General features: G+C 45.8%; 1 protein-coding gene across 5 annotated transcripts in view; it reads left to right on the plus strand.

The window, feature by feature from the left end:
• Positions 1 to 14,897, plus strand: part of RERE (arginine-glutamic acid dipeptide repeats) — a 167,013-nt gene that overhangs the window by 111,233 nt on the left and 40,883 nt on the right. The gene's annotated exons all lie outside the window — the stretch shown is intronic.

The following is a 14,897-nucleotide window of genomic DNA, read 5'->3' on the forward strand; positions in this document are numbered from 1 at the left end:
GAGATTCATGAGGATCCTCCTTACACGAGGAGTAGGAGGGGAGAAGGTTGAGTGACTTTGTGAGGGCCCTGTAGGGTAGGAGAACAGCTGGAAAACCTCTGGGCTCTCAGTTTAACTTCTGCTTTCACCTCCAGGCAGACTGGCCCGGTTCATTAATTGAAGTAGGACAGGAGGTGAAAAACAATTACCTATTGTCCCTGATTCGGACCTGCTGGTATTGGAGGAGGCTTACAGTGCCAGCACAGGCTGGCGAAAGGAAGGTTAGATAGCAGGGTCTCCCCTGCACAGAGGTTAAGTCCCTCCTTCCCCCTCATATGAGATATTAGAAATTGTTTACTGACGTAGTTCTTGATGAATGAGCCTTTGACAAAGGGCAGAACAAAAGAAGATAAGATGAAAGGTGGGATCACACCATCACTATTTACACTGAAGTATGTAGAAGCTGTCAGGCCCCAAAACTCTGCTGAAAACAGTGCAGCCATCTTCTCCAAAGACACATCTGAAATAATGTGATGGATTTGGGGAAAATATCCAGTGCAGTGTTACGTTCTCATGGTTGGGAGCTGAAATTGCTGGGGGATTTGCAGCCATCCAGTGCTGGTTCTTCTCTATAGCACTTGCAGGTAGCTGCATACCCTCTGGGATATTGGTTTGAGGTTATCTTTTTCTGGAATTTTGGGGGAGATGGTATCTGTGCAGGAATTAAGAAAGCAAAGGTGCTTCTCCTTGTGGTTGGTTTGTTCTGCAGTTTAATTGCTGCGGTTGTGAGTTTGCTGCTGGCTTAATTTTTATAGGTATGATATAATGCAACTGTGCTTATAAAAGTGTTTGGTAGGCTTGTAAACAACAATAAATCACATGAAGTTGGGAGCAAGCAGTCGATTGTTAAGCTGCTGGCAGCTTGTAAGCAAACAGGTTCTTATTCCTGCGGGCTAAATAGCAATATTTGCTGCATCTCTTGCAAAAGCTGCGTTTTCTGGCAGCGTTTGGAGTCCAGTTTGTCACACCTTTGGCTTAAGCTAGCACTCACGTGCCTGATTGTGAGCAGAGAAATGCTTGTGCATTTGTTGCTGCCCATCAGTAGAAAAGTGCTGAACTGAAAAGTGAAGTTCACTTGGATCGCGGCCTAAAAATATTTTGCATGTTAATGCTGATGTTGAATGTGTTTAACGCAGTGGGTTTGTGTGAGATGTAACCCGTAAGGAGATGTGCCTCCTTAGCACATTGCACACGGTGTGCAAAACCTGTGAAAACGGAGAAATGTTACTTTGTAGGTCAGTAATTAGGCTGTGGTGTGCAAAAGCAAGTCTCCCCTTAGACACGCTGTTCTGTAAGAGCTAGAGGAGGGTAGGCAGGGCTGCATAACCGTCTTGAAGCAGGCTTATTCTGAAATCCAACAAAGAGCCTTTGTGGTTAGGAGAGTGCCTGAAGTGGTGGAGTGGAAGAGGATCGTGTGCCAGCAGAGCAGCACAGCAAAGGAGAGGATGAGTAAAAAAAGCTGAGAACACAGCTTCCTAATAAGGCTGTCGGTCATCTTGTCACCACAGGGCATTTTGTTTGGGGCAGGACTGCTGGAACAAATACCTCAAGTGCTCTGCCCTGTGTTTGGTGTGTTTGTACTCATACTGCTCTTCCCCGTGTTCTCTGCACACATTCTTTCCGTAGAGCGGTTGAATTGTGCACTGCCAACTCCTCTTTTTCTGTGCAGAGTATTTTTCACTCTCCTTGTGTTTTCCATCAGCTGCACTATGCGGAGAATGTCAGAGCTGCTGCAGCTCAGGGGTTTTGATCAACGTTAAATGATGGGAATAAAACCTTACAAATAAGAAAAAGCGAAGTTTATTGAGAAGTGAAACATGACTCTGAAAGTGCAGACCCTGTGAGTACAGAATAATGATCATTAACTCTATAAATCATTGTCAGTCGCAGCTCATTTTATCATATTTGTTCCTGTTCTGTTCCTTCCAAGTTTCCAGAAACGTTTGGCAGCCCTCCAGCCTCAGCAGAGCCAAAGATCAAACTGTGCTCTTATTTATAGACGGCTAAGCTCCACCTGCAGAACTTCATAGCTTGTTTGTCCCTGGCAGTTGGTAGAAAACTCCAGATTAAAGCAGCTGTACTGCACTCCTGAGCCTTCCTGGGGTTTGCAAGGCAAGTTTCCTTGCTGCTGGCTCTGCAAACCTGAGGAAAGCTCTTCCTGTGTGACACGCAGAGTGCTACAGCTGCACGGTGACTCTACACCAGAATATTTTGCAGAAGCAAAGTGGAAGACCCAGATCCAAACCGTGCCTCTGTTTGCGTAGGGCTTAATCTTTTCCTGTGGCCCAATAGGGAACTGCCTAGTTAATTTCTGTAACTTGTCTTCAGCAGGCAGAGACTGCACCAGTGCTGAGCTCTGACTGGTTAACATCCTTAACTGAGGCTGGGAAGGGAGCTGTGTGCTGTGTGACCTCCTCTGGTTATTCTCCTTCCCTCCCCAGACTCATTTAGTTGTGCACATGATAGCCTGGCTTTGTCCAGCACAGCTCTCCATAGTACTTAATAGTATTTATGATATAACACCGTACCAACGGCTCATGTTTATTGTAGTCAGCTTTTAACTGTTTTTGTGGACCACGTGTTGCCTAAAGACTGAGCCTTTCTTGTTAATGAAGCTTACTTTGCTGCCTGTGACCAAAGTATTCTGTCAGAGCTGCCTCGCGGTGATCGGGACTGATTAAAATAAAGGATGGAAGTTATTTTTGCTACTGATGAAGTGGTTACAGATCTTTAGATCAAATTAAATAGAGGATAAAATTTACCAGTGATTGAATTAAATGGAAGGCTCGGTAAATATGAAGATGGAGGCTTGCTGTCTCCCTTGGGTTTCTAAACCTCTGGCTATTTTTATCCTTCCTCATTCCAGTATGTAAATTCAGGGGTGTGCTGTGAAAACCAGTCTTCCCTGCTGCCTCATCGAACCAGCTGAAGCAACTTCTGCTCTGATGCATCTATGAGCAGCCTGAGCAGCAGCTGCTTCCTGTTTGCAAAGCTGCTGCTCCACCATACAGCATCCATCCCAGCAGTGGCTGGGTGAGCAAAGCTTGGCTTCTGACATCAGTGCCCTGCAGAGCGGTGGTCAGACCTGGTGGTGCTGAGCTGCAAGCAGGAAGCAGTGCAGTACGAGGTAGGTGCAGTGCTTGGGCCTCTCATGCAGGAGAAATGAACTCTACCTGCATCTCGTTTGCACCTCTAAAAATGGCTCAGTGTGCATCTTTGATGGAATCCATATGTTCTTGATACAAGCAGTCAGAAAATCCCTATTAGGAATGGCGTGGTGCAGGTCAATTCATCTTCTCCAGTTGGAAACGTTTCAAAAATTACATTGAAAATGTATTTTGAAACATTGAATTCGGAGCTTTTTGTCTCTGGGGAATGGCTACAGTGAGCCTGAAACTGTGAGCACCTCTATTTAAACTCTGGAGCTTGTCTCGAGGATGTGCTGCCTTGCTTTCCCAGATGCCAGGCCTGGAACCGCAGTCATTTGGTGCTTTCAGTTTAGGTGGGATTGAAACACCCGTGTTTTCTGAAGCGGTTTCAGTGGAAATATTTCACAAGAAAACATGTCCTAATGGGATTTCCACCCTCGTGAGGCTAGATGTGCTCTGAAAGCAGCTTTCATCATTTCGCTGCTGTTTGGTACAGTCCTGAGCCCACCCTTGCTCCAGGTCCATAAGTGAGCTTTATGTGCCCAGTGCTTCTATTCCACAGATAACCTATCAACTGACTGTCCTTATAAAGAGCACAGTGTTCATCTTAAATTCTGTTAATTTAATGGTGTTCAGCTCTGCTGTGCCTTACGTACTGGGGATGATGGCAGAAATAGCCCAGTTCTTTGTGCAGCTGTTCTGCTGATTCGCTCTCCTCTTTTTGTTTATATCCAGAATGTGCTTTTTTCTGTCTTTTTATCAAAAGTAGCACCCAAATCAATATGGCTTAGGGGAGAGAGAAATACAAATCAGAACTAAAAGAACCTCTAGTTTATTAGGTTTTTAATTAAACATGATGAACACATTTTAAATAACACAAAAGCCTCAGGCTGAGCTGCATCTAATCGAAACAGATTAAGTCACCCGTCCACACTTGGGTAGTTATTAATTCTGTTTATTTATGCATGCTTGCTGAAGGCAGAGTTCACTGCTGCTGCGTGTTGCAGTTATTGCGCGGGGAGGCTTTTGCTGCATGGAACAGTGCTCCTCATTAGCATGGAGATGATGATGATGAAGAACACTGATGAGGCCTTTACAACTCAGGATGGGGTTCCAAAGTTAAGGGAGTCCAGGGGAGGCGGCAGCTCTGCGCTATTGCTTGGATTCTTCCTCCCTTTTCTCCTCCCCTCTGTCCCATGCTAAATTCTCAAAATGCAAAGTGTTCCGTGGGAAGGAGGTTTTACTTGTGTGTCTCCATGCAGAACTGCCAATGACACGCTGTGACATCCTTGATAACTAGCTTTTATCATGAAATATGCTGCCCTTTAAATATTTTACGTTGCTTTTGATGTAGAGTAGTTGAGGTAAACAACCCAGATTCCAACAACCCCTTACATTTATGTGCAGGGATGGTTAATCCTTGCTGGCGATAAACCTTAATTGGCCATGTACATGGATTTACAAGTTCATAAATTTTAAAATATCCACACCTGGCTTCAGCTTAAAGCTCGTTTGTCATAAAATACAAGTGGAGATCCTCCTGCCAAAAATGATGAGGTACGGCAAACTAATTCCCAAACGTGTGTGTGAGTGTTTGTAATCCAGTGGAGCTGGTCAAGACATTACTTATGCAAAACACACACATTTATTTGCCTGGCTTCTTTGCCTCAAATCATCTTCAGATGTCTCTCATCTGCCCTTTTTGGAATTTCTGCTCAGGAAAACCTTGTTTCCTTTGCTCGCTCCTTTGAAGCCAGGCACTGGTAGAGCTGCTTACTGGGGCAAAAATACCATGAATTTTATTTACTGTTTATGTGGCAGTTATAGAAAATGTAATTCATAGCAAAATGGGAACTGAGCCTCTAAATAGCAAGAAGAAAAAACCAAAGGGATGTGTGCAAAGGAGGCTGGCATTGCAGGGCATGAGTAATGGGTGGGCCCAGGAGGTTAAGACATCACCTCTCAGCTTTAATTTTTTATCCACCGAGAGCAGAAAGCGAGGCTTCGTAGGAGCAGTTCCTAGGAATGCTTTCTGACTTCAGGACTCATGTGGAGCATTAATCAAGAATTTTCAATGGAGGATTGATATTGCAAACACCCCAACCTCCAAATAAGCCACAGGCCAGTAAGGACTCTGTTTAGGTAAGAATGAAGGAAGTTGTAGCTGAAGAAAAGGATGGGAACGTCCAGTTCTAGCAGTAAAAAGTAACTGAGGAAGGATCAGGCTTGAGAAACAGAATGGTTATTTAGAAGTTGCATAAATTACAGTTAGCTTGCAGCTGAAGGAGATGTGAAATGCTGTGCTGTAATCCAGCCAGGAGACGATGTGGTGAGAGAAGGTGAATTGAGTTTAAAACCAGCTTTTTAGACAAAAGGTATCCATCTCTTTGGTTGTGATTAACTTGCATCAGAATTTGATCCGAGCCATTGTTTAAAGGGATCGATCTTGCACATGCAGCACTGAGTTTATTGTCAAGTCCTTTCGGAAATGAGACAGTGAATTAAAAATCAATTATACGTGCAGAAAAGTTTGTGTAGGGCAATCAATTTTGTCCTTTTAGTTTGCAGAAAGATTCCATTGTTTAACCAGCTGTGAAGAGGAATGAATTTTAAAAGCCTCCAGCAGATGAGATAGCCCGAATGGAGTGGGGGTAGGTTAAAAAAAAATAATAATAATTTCAGCATTTCATGTTCAGCAAAGACTGCCTTCGGGGATAAATCTATAAATCCCATCGGTGACCTTGGCTTCAAAATGGGCGATTTCACTGCTTTCCTTAATCTTGATCTTTCCACAGCTGCCACATAAGTTAGCCTTTTCTTAACAATACCATTCTGGTTTTTTGTTTGCTTTAGCTGCCATATGTTTCTTGATTCGTCGTCTTTCTGTCTTGGTGCGGAATATTTTTATCTATTAAGTGCTTACCATACTGCTGATCCCCCAAAATAACACAGCAAATATTTACACTGGCCACTTGCCACAGCTTAGAAAGCTGTTTGAGTGCAGGGATGGGAAGCCACGCTCTGAGCTCTGCTGTAAGCTCAGTACCTGGTGGGTGCTCGCAGAAGTTGGTATTGTGCTTTGTTTCCTACAGGAAGGTCTGTAATAGGCAGAAGACGTGCATGCAGCTCACTGTTGCCACAGGGAAAGAATCTGCTGCTTGGAAGATTAATAAATACGACGGCGGTTGATTGTTGAAACCATGTTTTTCATCTCATTTTCAAGGGCGTCTTAAAAATGGAGATGGCTTACACCGCCCGGCGTCCTCCATCTTCCTTCTGTGTTCATTTAAAAACGAGAACAAGACACTGGGGGGACTTGAGAGATTGCATTTGTTCTCCCATAGGGCAGAGTGGTTATTTTATAGATGAAGAGGGCCCAAAAAGCTAGCCTGGTAGTTTCTTAGCAACGGAGCTTGAGCAGCGCTCGGTGTCCGCACGCGTCAAGCAGGGTCGTGCAGAGGTGTGAGCCCTTGGCTGGGCTGGAACAAAGCGTGCTGCCCAGTGCTGTGGGGCACGCAGTGCCTCTGGTGCTGCCTGCATGCTGTGCGGCTCAGCTTCTGCTTCTCCCCATCAGGGCACGCTTTGGGCTGTCTGCATGCTCCGCTTCTGCCTGCTGAGAGATCCAGGATCTGCTTCTAATAGAATGTCATCTTAGATCCCCTTCTTCTTCAGGAGGAAACCGAGGCACAGCATCGGCAGCAAGAGCATCAGGAGGGCACGGGGAGCACTTCTGCAGGGCTGTAGGGTTGGTGCTTTCACCACAGCAAGCAGAACCGTGGGAGCAATTGCAGGAGTTCGTCTTGTAATCAGAGTAGAACTCCACTGCCCCTTAATCAGATGTTTTTTTAACTTAATTTCTAAAAGATACCGCACAGCAAAGCTATCTTGCTTGCATCTCGCTGACCTGTTTGTTCTCTGCTTCTTTGTACATACACTTAATTCCCAAATTCTGAAATTGATATTTTTGTAATGACGACCTGTATTTGTTAATAGCACGGTTGACTTTTAGGTTTGGTAATTTTAACAGGATTAACGTTTCAATTTGCTTCCCCTTCTGAATGCTAATTTAAGACGTGGCCTTGGATTGCTGTCCGACTCATCTCCTTGCTGTGCATTCACCCAGCATCTGGGATAGCGTGAGGGTTTTTGTGGCTTTGAAAAGAATTTATTAACTTAAATATATCGTTTAGCTCTCCGTTTTTAGAAGATTTTTTTTGTTCAGCTCTAAGGAGTGTGAATTAAATTCAGCTTCACCTTTTTAACGCTTTGGAGAGGTGAGTTATAGAGGTCTGCTGGCTCACAGGGGGTGGTGACAGTCTGCAGTCCTGCTGCTGATTTCAGGTACTTTCAGTGGCCCTGTTACGTCAGTGGTTTGGTAGAATTGAGGTGTTAAATGTAAATCTAAGGGATCCTTACCTCCTTAATACCTAACTGCACTTTCCATGGATACGTATTACTACCTTAAGTGCTTTGAGGTTTTCCATGACAGATGTGATGGACACGTCCAGCATCTTTGCACACCTTACCTGTGGCAGAGCTGTGTGAGTGCCCGGAGCTCAGGGCTTACAGGCAGCTGCAGATCTCTGCTTTGTGCTGAGGGAGCTGTGGGAAGGCAGCAATTTGCTGCTCCAACAATTTGCTTTGAAAATGCAACAAGAAACCCCAAAACCTAAGGAGTAACATTGTCACCAGCATAGCAAGATGACTTCTTTGCTGTTTTTTTTTCTTTTCTTCTTGAAACCTTGGCACGCTGTCATAGCCTTGACTTTCCCTGTGAAAAGCTCTCTGGTGTGGTGTGTCTGATGCAGCACCTTTTGCTGTAAAGGATGCAGAGGTTTTCATATGTAGCTTCTTTGTCTTTGTTCTCCAAAGCAAAAAGCACTATAGCTTGGCAGAAGGATGGGCTGTGCCCTCGTATTTGAGTGCAGAATTGGGAAAATGTGTGGTTGCACAGAATTTAGGAGAGAGGAGGAGATGGATGCAGGCACCTGCTGTGTGCTGCCGTGGGCTCCCACCACGTTCCTAATGGATTTTAATTGTGAAAGTGGCAACTTGTTAGAGCCAATTCTGCAGTTGGTGGAAGGTGTTAGCTCAGAAAAAAATAGGAGACAGAAGTGCTGGCTCAGTCACTTGCAGAGAAAGCTGGAGGAGCAGCAGAAGCACTGCCCTCTGTGTTGGGCACTTGGTGTCCCTGGGAGCTGTGATGTGCCCGAGGCTCCCACTGCAGCACGGAAACCAAACCGTGTGGTTGTGACTTACGGAAAACGGACATTTGAGCATTGGTAAGGTTATTTTTGAAACACGCTGCTCTTGCTTAAGTCCTGATTTTGATGTCAGAAAAGACTGATTTTTAACAGCTATTTTCATTTTTCTAATAGCTGTGCAAAAAAAAAAAAAAAAAAAAAACCCGACTGCAAAACTGGAGTAACTTCTCAGATGTCACTGGAATTGCTATGATCCTGCCTGGCAGCTTAGCTCAGACATATTTAGTAGGGACCAGTGGCTGTCGCAGCAGAAAATGACAAAATTCTTCATCAAATTGCAGTAGTGACATAGTTCTTATTTAAGGAGCTGTGATTACTGTCACAACATGGATGCTCTGTGTGCTTTAGCGCTCAGGACTTATCTTTCCCACACAAGCATAAGCAGTGTGAATGCCAAGATACACCTCATTTGCAAGTTCTGTTTGCATGATAAATTTTATTTTTCTAATCTTCTCTATCAACAGCACCGATTTTTTTTTTTTTTTTAAATCTTTCAGATGACATAAAAACGCATTTTAATGAAGCAAATTAGATAGCTTTGTCTCCTTTTGCACATAAGCGGGGTGGCCATATTCAATTAGGCTGAAAAATGATCATTTGTTCTATTACAGGCTGTAACAGAGCGCGAGAGAAAACTGTGATCCATCACCAGTTGCTCAGCTTTCTGTTACTTAAATCACTTGCCATTCTGTCAGCAGCTCTGAACCCTCTATGGGAGCCATTATTTTATTTAAGTTTGTGGAGGTGTCACTTGTTTGATAATAGGCTGCTTCTGTAGCAGGCGCGTAGAGACTAAATATTAATCATTTTCTGCATCCATCCAAGATTCCTAATTAGTTAGAAGGGTAACAGCGCCAGTAAAGCTAATGATTATACTGCCATAAAGAGAACGTGACAGCAAATAAGGAGCTGATCCAGCGGGATGCTGAGCGCCTGCCAGTGCTGGGGGAGCTGCATAGGTTGGAGAGTGGAAATGCCCCCTTGGAAGAATGCTGTCTCCCGTTTCATAGCATCCAAGTACCTTTTAAACGTTTGTATCATCAGCAGAGAGGAACCTGACCAGGCAGACCCTGGGCAGCTGGTAAATAAACTGCGCTCCTGCAGCGGTTTGGTGCGGTTGGCTCTGCTCTTCCTTCCTCCTCTCGGCGCTGCGTAAAGGCCACGTTTTGCTGGTGAGGGTGCAATCAGAAGCTGCCACTCCGTGCTCCTTTTTCAGCCTTGCTTTTGTACTTTCATGAGCTGTGGTTTTGAAGATATTGTGGTGAGGACTCAGTGTGCATCACGCCTGGGTTTGTGGTTTTGCTTCAGCTTGTACTGGCCCCTTGTTATCTCACTTGCTCCCCCATCACTTGTCTGCGAGCCACCATCTGTTTCTTCTTCTTTTGTTCCTTTCCTTACTCTTTCCCCTCAGCCCCTATTCATGGTATCCTCTCAGATTTATATAGCTTTTAGGCCACGTGGAGAGACTGACCAGACGGGGGCTGATGTGTTTCGAAGAGCCAAAGAAGCATCCCAGCACGCTGCCCCCACCCAGACTGCAGAAATGTCAAGCCCTGAAATCAACCCCTGCGTTTGTTACGAACAGGAGAAAGAACAGGGGGCACCTCTGTTTTATTGGGGTGCAGACTGTTCAAAGGACTCAATCTGTTTTGGAGGATACTGTCCAGATTTACTCTGGGGAAGTAATTTCAGCATCTCAGCACTGCTTCTCCACCCCCACCCCCCCCCTTCACGGTTCCTTTGACACCTTTCCCTTTGTTACATGTGTGTTTCTGGTCCTTTGTTTCCAATTCTTTTTTTCTTTCCTCTTTTATTCCTGGATTATTTTTTCATATTTGGCACCATGTTGTCTCCCCCCTCTCCCTCCCGCTAGATGTTTTTATTCAGAGGCCCTTACACAAAAGAAAAGGGAACTTATGAATCATCTGCAGCTTTTTTAAGCTACCCTTATACGTTAGAGCCAAGATCACCGTGTGAGCCAACGTCTTCCTCAGTAATTGGATGGCTGTGTAGCAGAAGTGCATCAGTCACTCACTGTGATCTTACATACCTGGGACAAAAATGGAATGGATAATTGAACAGTGCAGGTTGTAGTGTGGGTTCTTGTGTCACAGGAGCTTGCAAGGAACTCAATTCCCAGTGCAAAGGGTTTGTAGTTCTAAAGGGAGGGAAAGAATCAGTCCTGATAATTCAGCTACCAGTGTATAAGCTTTGACAGGAGCATCTTCATGCAGATTGTGGTGCCCAGGCTGCCTGCTGATTGCACCCACACCAGCAGGAGCTGCAAGCTGTGCTGTCTGGGCGGCTGATGGATCTGGGGGCTTGCTGACTTGCTAAATCTGCTGCCTTTCCATGGGGACAGTGCTGTGTCCCTAGGCTCCCCAGAGACTGCTCATTCTAATGCTTTGACTAGCAGAATTTTCACATAATAGACGTTTCAGGGATGGTTGAAAAACATGGGTTCAAAAATGAGTGGTAATCTTGGATTTTGAGGCATCAAAGATGACTGAAGAGCTATATGAAATTTGGATTGTTCTGAATGTGCCCATTCTGGTCTCAGGCGTTGCAGGTTTTGTGGTAGCGTACCATCCGAAGTGGGCATGGAAATCACTGAATTTTCACTTCTCAAAATATAAACTTATCAAATCCTTGAAACATCAATCCCATTTTTGTTGTGAGCAGTGCAGCGGGATGCAGGACTGCTGTTCAGGATGGAGTTTGCTTTCTGCTCAATGCAGGAAATGCTCTCACCATATCTCCTAGCTTGGAATTTGACTTTTGTTGCGGCTGGTATTTCTTACAGCCAGCTGTGCTGTCTCAAGTAGCTCTGCAGTGAGCAGCAGTTGTATCCTGGGACATCTGGGAGGTTTGCAGGGGTCTGACGTGGTGCTTGGACTCAGATGTGGGCACTGTAACTGCGAACAGCCCCGCTGTTTAATTGTTTACTTGGTCAAGTCATCTGCAGAAATATTTGCCTCTCTATATGGGTAATTTCCTTGGGGATTCTTGCCACCATTTTGTCTCATTATTCTTGGATCTGTTCGTTGCTCTAAAGCATGGGAGCTCTTGAAATGGTTTTGTTCATTTCCTCCTGTCATTTGCAGAAAGTCGCTGTTTGACAGCAGAAATGCAGCCTCCAGAATAATTGACAGTAACGCTCGAAATCCCAGAGGAGCAATATTTCCACAATAGGGAACTTCCACTAGAAATAGCGTGATGGGATCTTGAAAAGATCATACAGCACACTGCAGGTAGTCTGAGCACAGCTTTTTGTGCACGGTGTCGCTGACTGTGCAGGAGGACAGCAATGCCACTATGAAAGAGGGAAGGAAATGGAAATAACGTGGATGTTTAAGTTACGCTTACTTTGTGTTAAGCCCCGGTTTGGCTGTTGGATTTGTGGCCTGGCACCCACCCATGCTAGTGCATGGAGCCGGGGTGTGAGTGTTGGAGATTTAATGGAGATCTGCTTTGTGTGAGCAGGCAGAGGTGTTTCCTACAGTATTTCGTGTGGTTGAGATTTGGAGAAGGGGAGGAAGAGGGCTGATGCTCCAAAGCGATGCATGAGGAGCGCAGCTGGGTTTTGGCTCACGTTGCACACGCTGTTAGACGTGTTGTTTGGATCTCTGCTGCTGGATTCTGTCTTTCAACTTGTTTCATCCTGCTCAAAACAAATCACCACCGGAACTGTTATTTTTATATTTGTTAAGAAAGTGCATTTTCACCATTTCTGGGTAAGCATTAGTCTTTAAGAAACAAACAAAACCAACCCTTTTTTTTTTATAGAAGTTTGCAGGTTAAGTGCTGACTTTCTGCTGCTTATCTACATTGAGAGATCCTCTCAGATGTCCAATGGGAAAGGAGGCATGTCCTTGGGAAGTAGCACTGTCCCGCTCTCTTTTAACTCTCTGTTTATTTATGTGATGTACAAGAAGGCTTTGTTGTGTGACAGCTTTGTAACAGCAGCTTAAAATAATCAGAGGGGACTCAGTGTGCAGGAAACGGTAATCTGAGGTATAATCAGAAGCTTGCTGTTGTCTTTTGGCAGCAGCAAATGGTTTTGTTTGCCTGGGTCACAAAAAATACAGGACATTCTCTTTAATTCTGAAAATGCCTCTTTAGAAATATATACATATGTGTGTGTGTGAATGAGAACATGCTCAAATCTTTTTGGCTGTGTTTGCAATGGTGAGAAAGCACTGGTGTTTGAGGACCAGGAATGTCAGCTGCCGTGTCACAGAGAGCTGGCCTTTTCTGTGCCAGTCCCAAGTTTGGGAGCTTTTCAAGGCTTCTGCCCCCAGGAAGGACTGGGCCGTGGCTCCGGGTGAAGCAGGGATGTGACGTCGAGATTGCTTCCTGAGGATGAGGGCAGAGCTGGCGGCTGGGGAAGCTCTGCGGCCCGCAGGAGGTGGGCCCTGCTGTCTGGCACGGCTCCTTACTGACGTGGGCAAGCTGGCGTGCCCAGTTTTGTGCCGTGGGAGTGATTACAGTCAGCAGCACGAGGGAATGCCTGCACGCGTTACACGTCGCTTCTGCTCTGCAGGGCCCTCAGCCTGTGCTCTGGGTGCTGGCCTGAGCGTGGGGGTGCGAGGGGAGCAAGTCACGGCTGTTCGTCAGGCAGCTTTCCTGGAACTCGGGAAAGCAAAGTCGGGTTTTTCTGTTCTGCTGCTGCGTTCGTACTCAGCCGATTCCTGATCTGCACGTCAGCGTGACGCGCGCTGCAGGCCGCCCTCAGCTTGGCTTTCTCGGCGCGCTGCAGACTTGATCTCATTTACCAGATCACGCTGTGTGAGCGCGGCCTCCCCGCAGCTCCCCAGCAATTAGCGAGCAGGCAGGAGCCGCGTGTTCCTCGCAGCAGCCCTTTGATTCCCATTGCGTGGCAGCAGTGTGTGGCAGCTCTGGCCCTGCCGTGCCACGTGGCTGTGTGCGGTGCAGCAGGGCGGCCGTGGCCCGGCAGCCCCTGGTGTTGGGGTGTGCAGTCAGACACCCAGTGCTGGCTGTCAGCGGGACCACAGGGAGAGCAAAAATGAGCCCTCGTTGTTTACGTGTAATCGATTTCTTTTTTTTTTCGGTTGGTTTGTTTTCTTTCTCATCTCCTCACAGAAACAGGTATGATATTCACAAGAGAATAAAAGCCTTGCCAGCAGCTTGTGGGGGGGATCAGAGATCTGGCACTCTAGCAATAGCTGTCACAGCGTGGCTGGTAAAACAGCAAGGGATAGCAGTGGGGTCAGCAGCACCCTGACAACCCGGATCTCACAAGGAATGGTTGGATCCTGCCCAGTCACCTCCCAGAGCGCGCTGCCTTTGTTATAGGGTTTGGCATTTGTCCTTGGTGTGAAGCAGAGAGGGGAAGGACAAGCTGGGCAAAACCGGTGGTTGGGCTGCAGTTCACACCCTGCTCGGTTTTGTTTCTCTCACCCCTTAAAACATCACTTCTGGGAAAATAAAGGGGAGCAAATCTGGGAGGCCTTCAGGTGAGCAGTCAGGCTGTGCTGTGCTGCCTGCAGGATGGTCTCATCTGCAAGGCCCAGCATGGGGGGGGGCTGGCACCTCCAGGGCAGCATTTCCACATCACTGTAAGGAGCAGAGATGGGATGATGAATCCACTCTGACCTCCAGAATGGCTGCATAAATACTTTATTGAGAATTCTAAGTAAATGTGTTTGTAACTAGTAATCCTGCTCTGCATGCGGTCTCATTTAGCCAACTGTGTATGCAAATGTGCTATTAATGTGTTTGCATCCAGTATAAATATACAAATCTAATCTGTTTATATATGTAATTTACACACAGCTGTGCTCACGCTCACTTAATACCAATATTTTCAGCAAGTGAGAGGTATCATGGGAGATCTATTGTTCAAAACAAAAGCTACCAGAGCAGCACCATGGCAGGGGGATCGTTATCATTTCAGGATCTTTTGGCATTCCCTTGAGGGACTTTGCTTAATGACTTTCTGTCTGTGTACGGCGGGGATGTATGGAACGGGCTCTGGTGGCTGCTGGGTGCCTCTGCACCTCCCTGTGCCGAGTGCCTCACATTCAGGTGAGTCCAAATGAGAGGACAGCTAGTTGTTTAGCATCTTAAAGCCTTTCCACTGATGTATTTCTTGTGGGTTACTGCTTATAAAGGACTGGGTGTTCTTACAGGCATCTGGCCTAGGGGGTGTCTGATTTTTGTGATGTCTATATGACGAGCAGTGCACGCTGCAGAAAATCCAGTGAGAACATCAGTGCCTCTGTAGGTTGCTTCTAATGAGCATCAGTGTGTTGAGTTTTCTGTAAACTGACTTAGTAAAAAAGGCCTTTTATTTTCAAAATACTATAAAATTTAAACAATATCATTGTTGTAATAAACTGACAAGAAAAGTAAGCGGACCGCTATGTAATAGGAGTGAATTTGGCTTTAGTATGAACTAAAGTCACAATCTGCTCATTGAATA

Source organism: Phasianus colchicus, chromosome 22 (genome assembly GCF_987193195.1).
Source record: "Phasianus colchicus chromosome 22, bPhaCol1.hap1.1, whole genome shotgun sequence".
Lineage (NCBI taxonomy): Eukaryota > Metazoa > Chordata > Aves > Galliformes > Phasianidae > Phasianus > Phasianus colchicus.